We start from the raw sequence: 8,613 nt of genomic DNA on the forward strand, positions 1-8,613 counted from the left end.
TCCAAAAAGAGTTTGACACTGAGAGTCACGAGAAGGTGGTTCATCGATTGCGCCGGATTTAAATTTCCCTTCATTTTGTTGTGGTATAAATTGGACGATATGGATCTCGAAGGAATGTAGTTTCAACAAGATGGTGTCACATGCCAAACAGCACGAGATTCAAGGCGTTATTTCTAAAATTGAACTTTCTTGCAAAAAGTCTCAGAAATTATTGGCCAAGGTTTGCCAGCACAGCCGAGGCGGCCAAGGTGTGCCAGCACAGCCGAGGCCGTTAGGTATGCTAGCACAGTCGAGGCGGCCAAGGTATGCCAGCACAGCCGAGGCCGTTAGGTATGCTAGCACAGTCGAGGCGGCCAAGGTATGCCAGCACAGCCGAGGCGGCCAAGGTGTGCCAGCACAGCCGAGGCCGTTAGGTATGCTAGCACAGTCGAGGCGGCCAAGGTATGCCAGCACAGCCGAGGCCGTTAGGTATGCTAGCACAGTCGAGGCGGCCAAGGTATGCCAGCACAGCCGAGGCCGTTAGGTATGCTAGCACAGTCGAGGCGGCCAAGGTATGCCAGCACAGCCGAGGCGGCCAAGGTATGCCAGCACAGCCGAGGCAGCCAAGGTATGCCAGCACAGCCGAGGCCGTTAGGTATGCTAGCACAGTCGAGGCGGCCAAGGTGTGCCAGCACAGCCGAGGCAGCCAAGGTATGCCAGCACAGCCGAGGCCGTTAGGTATGCTAGCACAGTCGAGGCGGCCAAGGTATGCCAGCACAGCCGAGGCGGCCAAGGTATGCCAGTACAGCCGAGGCGGCCAAGGTGTGCCAGCACAGCCGAGGCAGCCAAGGTATGCCAGTACAGCCGAGGCGGCCAAGGTGTGCCAGCACAGCCGAGGCAGCCAAGGTATGCCAGCACAGCCGAGGCCGTTAGGTATGCTAGCACAGTCGAGGCGGCCAAGGTATGCCAGCACAGCCGAGGCGGCCAAGGTATGCCAGTACAGCCGAGGCGGCCAAGGTATGCCAGCACAGCCGAGGCCATTAGGTATGCCAGCACAATCGAGGCATGCCAGCACAGCCGAGGCGCCCATCGTACTTCATAATTAATGTCTTATTTATTAATCAATAAAAAATCTCAATTAAATAACAGTTTACGGTGTTTTATTTCATAATGATTCGGGCGTATCCAATGGACCACCATAAACCAAAAATGTAACTGGTCCTGCTCTGCAACTCACAATAAAATAAACTGAGTTCCTCAAGGATCCATATCTCTCAATTAAATTCCCTTAAAAATTGCTAAAAATTGAAGACATCTATAATAGATTAATCAATATTACAAGTATTTAAAGATAATACATAAAAACTTAATTCTTAATTAAGACATAAATACGACATCCAAATTTCTCTATTTTCTGTACAACAATTATATTTACAAAGGGATCAGATATTTTAATAGTCTTCCCGAAGAATTAATAAAAAAACAGATTTGATATTATTCTGGAAAAAAGTAAAATTATATTTATAAAACGGAACATGTTTATAATATTTTATAATGTTACCACATCCTGTTCTATCATACACTGTATGATATTAATTTTTACTCCTACACCAAACTCAAGAGCTAGGTCTCTTCATTCGTGTAACAATGTTATAAATTCATATTTGATGTATTTTAAATAAATAAATTGTGAAAAACCACTTTTTAAATAAATAAAAAACCTAAATGTTGAAATCTTCTTATACGTAATTAATTAACAAACAAAGCACAAACAAAATGTTAAAACATTCCCCCCGTCTTTTTAAATGGTGAGATTCTGAAAACAGTAGAAACCACAAAATATCTAGGACATGTCATCAACAACAAGTTAACGGATGATGAAGATATTGACAGGCAGAGGCGTGTACTGAGTATTAAATGTAACATGCTCAGTAGAAGATTTGGGCTCTGTAGTCCACGAGTGAAAAGGACGCTCTTCTTAGCCTTTTGCACCACCCTGTACACGTGCGAGCTCTGGGCTAATTTCAAGAAAAGAACAATGGAAAGGCTTCGGGTGCAATATAACAACGCTTACAGATTGATGTTCGGACTCCCCAGGCACTGCAGTGCCTCATCGATGTTTACAGAAGGGCGAGTTCCAGGATTTGCAGCTCTGTTAAGAACCAGGATTGCAGGACTGAGGGGAAGGATAAACCATTCCAGAAACACTCTTATGATAGAATCCCGTCTGACTTCAGGATCGAGCATTGAAGACCATTGGAGAAAGATACTTGCTCCCACAATCTTAGATCCGATGGATTGCCGTGCTTCTCTGGTTTAATTTCATGTTTAATTTAATTTTTAATCTTTTTATTTTAATTTTTATTTATTTTACTATATGTAAATACTATATGTACTTATATCCTCTATGGGATGTGTGGGATTGCACTAACCTCCCCACATCCTGGAATAAAAAAAAATATATATATATATATATACGATTTGTGCTCTGAACTTATTGTCTGTCGATCATCCTCTGTGACGTGATTACCGACTTTTGCATTATGTCAGAATCTATTTGTACAGTCGTTTGTATCAGTAAAATTATTGCAATTATAATTTATTTTAATAATTTTATAGGTTTATAAATACGGAAAGCAATATTTTTGAACATTTATTGAAAAAATGTATCAATTTTTTTTATTAAAATTTATAACAAATATTTTTCATTTTTACACTTACAACTACTCAAGTTCTGTCATGTAATTATTATTACGAGTGACAGATGTCACGCGTTCTGAAGGCAAAATAGCTGTCACGCATTATGAATAAACTTTTTTGTAAATTGAATACTGATGTTATTGAAAATTCAAACTTTTACCATGCATATGTAAATTACAGGGAATGGAATGATAAAGTCTGAAGGTGATTTAAAAAAAACTTGAACATTACAAAAATCCCGCTGAAGTTAATGACAAATCTTTTTTTTTGTCGCTAAATATCTAAATATATCTCGTGGCCCAAGGGTTGTCGCGCTAATTAGAGTGTATATTCTAAAAATAGACATTGTAGGTTTATTGTTAGTGCGCTTACGTAATAAATTATCAGTCGTAACTCCACAACGGAAAGGGTAACATTAATTATTCGTGAGTCGTTATGTAGATATTGAGGTGCTCTAGAAAGAAATCTGGGCAGAAAAACTTGAATTATGCCCAATGAGTGATGAAAGATATTTTCATTCGGAAAAGGTAACGGAAGTGTAAAGGAACTCAGGTGGTCAGCAGCACTTCCCCACCTTCCTCTTCCCCATCTCCCTCCCCTCCCCAATACCCTCAGCCTCACATCATACCCCAATTGGGGATGCCATAGTCTCACTGGCTCCAGACGGGAGCAGTTGGGACTCTTGTGCGGTAATACTGTAAAAAAAAAAAAAAAAAAAAAAATGCGTGTCTTAAAATTTTCCTTTTTAGAACATGAATAATTGCAGTGGAAACGTGAATAGTATCATTCAGAACACGTAAAGGGTTTTTCTCCACTGTGAGTGAGCATGTGTGTTTTAAGATTATCTTTACGAGAAAATAAAGAGTTACAGCCGGAACACGAAAAAGGTTTTTCTCCACTGTGAGTCAGCATGTGTTTCTTCAAATCTCCCTTTTGAGAGCATGAATAGCTGCATTCTGAACATGAAAAAGGTTTTTCTTTACTGTGAGTCAGCATGTGTCTGGTCAAAGTACCCTTTCGAGAAAATGAATAGTTACAGTCGGTACATGCAAAAGGTTTTACTCCACTGTGAGTAAGCAAGTGTCTCGTCAAATCTCCCTTTTGAGAACACGAATAGTTGCAGTTAGAACATGCAAAAGGTTTTTCTCCACTGTGAGTTTGCATGTGTCTCGTCAAATCTCCTTTTCGAGAACATAAGTAGTTGCATTCGGAACACGAAAAAGGTTTTTCACCAGTATGAATACGCAAGTGTAATTCTAACTTTGACTTATGGGAGCAGGAATAGTTACACTCGGTACAAAATAATCGTTTTACCCCAGGATGCGTCTTGAGATCTGCCAATAAGTCTGAAAATAATACGGATAAACCTTATTTAGTGTAAGCACACTTAATTCATACAAAAGTAAAAAAATAGGAGAGAACCATTGATAATTTTCACATTGCAATTGGTTTTACCTTGTGACTGGGTTATTCTTTCAAAGCGTTCTGAGCATTCCACTTTAACATCCGGTAGGTCAATGTCAATTTCAACATAATGTTTCTCCCCTCCATCTTCTTCTTGGGGTCCTGGTTCGGCCTTGATGGGAAAAGTCTCCACCTTTATATTATCTGGAAAAACAAAATATAAATATACATTGATACGCCAAGACCGTTACAGCGAATCACGTTAAATTTAAAATTACAAGAAAGTAAATAAAAAAAACTGGGGGGATGGGAAGTTACTTGGTACAAATGTTGTAATGAATATTTTTTTTCCGAAGAATTCCTAAAATTACAAAATGAAATATTACGTGACCTTACGTCACGTTACCAAATAAGCCTGAAATTAGAAAGTTAATACTGCACTGAGAACGCAAGATTGGTTTTCATTTTATTAGTAGGCAAATAGAGATTTAAATTGCGTTTAAAGAAGTTTAAGAGTTAACTTGGTAGGCGAGTATGAGTTCAATTGACCCGTGTCACTTGAAACATGAGACTGGTTTCCTTCGAAAAGCAAACATTTTGTAATCACGTTTGGAACACAAAACTGGTTTTAAAGAGAGATATCAAATTAGAGTCCAAATACATAAAATTACAGTTACTCGCAAAAAAATCATAGGTTAAGAATTTTGCAGCAAATCGTATGGAACTAGAGTTTTAGAAATACACTCGGAAGATGAGAATGCTTTCATTCAAAAATGTTTTAACTTATGAGAGAAACATTATACGAGTCCCCAATTATAATAATTACCCGCCGCAAACGTAAATAGTTTCTTTCAAAAATTGTTAGTAGATGGATCTGCAACTAGAATTTTCTCTATGCGTTCGGAATACCATAAACTTGAGAGTAAATCTGTGTGCGAATCCTATTTACGAATTAATTTTACTACTTAGAACAAAAAACCTGGAATATGCTAATGGTTTTCTTAGAAATGTGTCAGCAGATAAATAGTTCCGTACAAGAAAACAGTTATTGCATTCCGTATGTGGCCTCGCGGGTGGCGGGTTCACCAAAGCCGCTGTAAAAATGATTTTAAATGTAAGCCAAAGCAACTTACGTACTGCAAGAGAGGACTTTGTGCGCAACGTATCAAAATGAACGTGGATTTGTGGATGCAATGCAACTTACTGGCAATCCGAGTACTCTCCACATACTGCAAACATTCCTTCTTTACATGCGGGAGCTCAAAATGTACTTCAGGAATAGGCAGTTCACCTCTGTCTTCCTCCTGGGGCCCTGGTTCCGTCTTTATAAAAACAACCTCTGAATTTAGGAGATCCATGGCTCTGTTTTGCGAGGTAATTAGTTCAAGTTCAAATAATATACCGGAAACTGCCTGAAACAAAAGTCAGTTTAGTGCAACTCCGATCTTAAAATTGGAAATGAGCATAAAATTTTGAATGTATCTGCATCTTGAAGTTAAGATATTTCATAAAGATTACATAAATATAACGCTGTCTTCCTCTATAGCTCTGTAATTAATATAGATTACAGAAATGTCTTCCTCTAGATCTCTATAGTAAACTATATTAATGGGTGTTACCGTTGAACTTAATTAAAGTTATAGCCTGTCTCAGATTTATTTAATACTAGTGGATACCGCAATGCTTCGCTAATGCTAATGTCTTTCTCGGGCGTCCCCGACTTCTTCAATCATTCAAACCACTCTCTAAGCACTCCTGGCACTAATAAGAACAAAATTTTAAATTTTCAGGGATATCTGTGGACTCCTTTTCGAGTTTTGCGACCACAAACATATGCAGGCTGATTTTTTATGTACTAAAATGATATTTTGTCTTATTATAAAACCTTCAATTAAACTAGAATAAGCTCTAGTATCTCTCGCTTGTCGCTTTTGAGATGTCTGTAGTTTTAATTATGTCATTTCGATAAGCCGTGTGTTTGGCGAATCTTAATCCGGGTGGATGTCATTTATTCAGTTCCTACCTATCCCTAAACAACACCTTGCTGGAAAAGTACTTGAAATTTGGAACAAGTGCAAGAACATAGTGCAAATTCGAGTGCATTTGTTTTGAAAACAGAATAAGGATTGTGAATACCTTGGAAGCAGTATGTTGATGTATTTCGTGTATATAATCGGTTGAAAAGTAAAAAGAAGGTAGACTATCTTGAGAGTGCATAATATCGTTTTCAGTACTCATTCGTTTTGTTGTGGCGATAATTACCTATAAGTATAGCGGCGGAACTCACTATATTGTGTTGTGTGCTACTTCACAGAGATACCGTAAGCGATTGGACATCCCGTTTTCTTTCCGTCCATGCATTGTTCATACCTACAAATACTATCAGCATTCCAGTACACACCAATGCATTTAGTCCCGTTTAAATTATCTACAGTCCACTCTTTATTACTTTCTTGTAAATTAGGTACCTAGACGTTAAATGACAGTCCAAAGATGTCAGAAACCAAACGTCAAATGGATTTCATTTCATGGACTCAGGTGAACCGTTACGCGTAAGTTAAGCTAGGTAATGTTAAAACTCATCTCTTTAATAGTAATATCCTTGAACGTTACAGTTGCTAACCTAATTTAAATAACAAGGCGTTAGACACAGCGCAGTTGTGCAATTGATTATACAAAATACTCGGCTCGAAAATATCAGCGTTGAACTTACCAATTACTATCACAAGTATGGGATGATAAATTTAACTGCGTTGGTTAAACAGTGCAAGGGATATCAAGTTGAATTAGAGTTTATAAAGAAAATGAAACGATTGGCAGTTGACGAAACTACGCGCTATCAACAGATCGATTATATTGGGAACACAGACAATAATAGTCAGAGACAATTAACATTATTTCATTAAAGTAGGTACTGAACACTGTGTATATGGTTATTTTATGTTTTAAGCAGCTAATTAATTTTTAATGACTGTATGAGCCATTATAATTGCATTAAAATTATAAGCAAAGTTAAAATAATTTTTACGGCTTCCGTGGTCGATGGGTTAAGCTCCCAACTAGCAAGCCGGAGGTCGTGGGTTCATCAAATCCCGGCATGCGTAAGTATATTTTATTCAATTAATTTGTGTTATTTGACAAATTACTCTTTTCAAATTATACATAGTATATTTGCAGCAAGTTCCACAGTGGAAGATACTCTCAGTATTGCCTTGGTGTAAGACCACCATTTAGATTTGAAACGTTGCTTGAAATGGCTTTGGCCTTGTTTGGTGACCAGATCGGGATGGCCAGGTACTTCCCCTCCCCACTACCTTCTGCCTCACAATTGGGGACCTGATGGTTGATAGCGGTTGGTACTCTAGTCAGTTTGCACACAAATTATCTGAAAAGTTTTTCATACGAGATGGCTGCCAGGCGATTTTCCCTAGTCCTAAATTCCTAGACTTTAAAATCATAACTACATAATGTTTCTACTGCTCTTATAGGTTCATAATGTGTAGGTCGTAAGCATAGATGTCACCATTTTTTGTATAAGATTATATGGGAAGAACGTGTTTCTTTTTTCTTTGTAAAACTAAACTTTGTCATCGCGACGCATCACCACATTTCAAAATGTCAACGATTGCAGTTTAATTTTGAATTTTGTGATTCTTCCAATTCAATCATAATAATGCTATAGCACAAACGTGCTTTTCATATTTTTAATAATGTTAAAATTTTAACTTAAACTAGCTATTATATTACACTTATCAAACTCCATTGTAAATCTTCCGAGACATCATTATGTTTTTCGTAGTTCTTCGTGTGCACCTTTTATCGTTGTATAATTTAGCTATGTTCTGTAAAGCACCTAATCTTGCATAAAGCCCTGGACACATTACTCTATATTATTCGCGTATAATTTGGGCATATAGTATTTTATGTTGGAGTTACCCACTTCCTCAGGAAAGGGGGTCAGTCCAATTGGGGAAATGCCGAGGAATATCATTTCTTTGTATGGAATCTGTCACTTTGAAAGATGACAGCCGCGTAATTACGACGCTCCGTAAATTGTTCTGACCCCCTCTCATGCCCAGAGAGGGGGTCGTAAAATTTTTAAATATCGCCCGGCTAGCAGATAACACCAACACTTGTAACAAATCATCATTTAAGTTGTGACAAGGTCTGTATGGTGAGCTATATGGAGTAATATAAAACGCTTTGAACTTATAACTTAATATGTCACCCCCTTACTGAGGGTTTACTGAGTACACACATGCTTTTAAACAGTTTTACTCATTTAAATACTATCAACAATGTTACTTCACATTACTTTAAAACTATTTTCATAGTACCTTAAGACCTTTTTTGTACTCTTAATATCGTATAAAATTATTCAACTCCGTTGTACAAATATCTATGATAACTTGCACTGTACCTGCTTATAACATTCATACACAGTAGGTACTGTACACTCATTATTATACTACGTATAAGTATGTTGCAATAGAATATGTTCCATACCAAAATTGGGTAGTAACAAACTGT

General features: G+C 37.8%; 1 long non-coding RNA gene across 1 annotated transcript; it reads right to left on the reverse strand.

Moving 5' to 3' along the window:
* Positions 1-3,580: 3,580 nt before the first annotated feature.
* LOC149413896 (uncharacterized) lies at positions 3,581-6,927 on the reverse strand. Its single transcript, XR_016304155.1, has 4 exons — positions 6,797-6,927; positions 5,288-5,495; positions 4,135-4,287; positions 3,581-4,025 (listed from the first exon to the last, which is right to left on the reverse strand). It is a non-coding gene; the product is annotated as an uncharacterized LOC149413896 (long non-coding RNA).
* Positions 6,928-8,613: the final 1,686 nt, after the last annotated feature.

The sequence above is a fragment of the Hesperophylax consimilis genome, chromosome 20 (genome assembly GCF_061612785.1).
Source record: "Hesperophylax consimilis isolate HC1 chromosome 20, BYU_Hcon_1.0, whole genome shotgun sequence".
In the NCBI taxonomy this organism is placed as follows: Eukaryota; Metazoa; Arthropoda; class Insecta; order Trichoptera; family Limnephilidae; genus Hesperophylax; species Hesperophylax consimilis.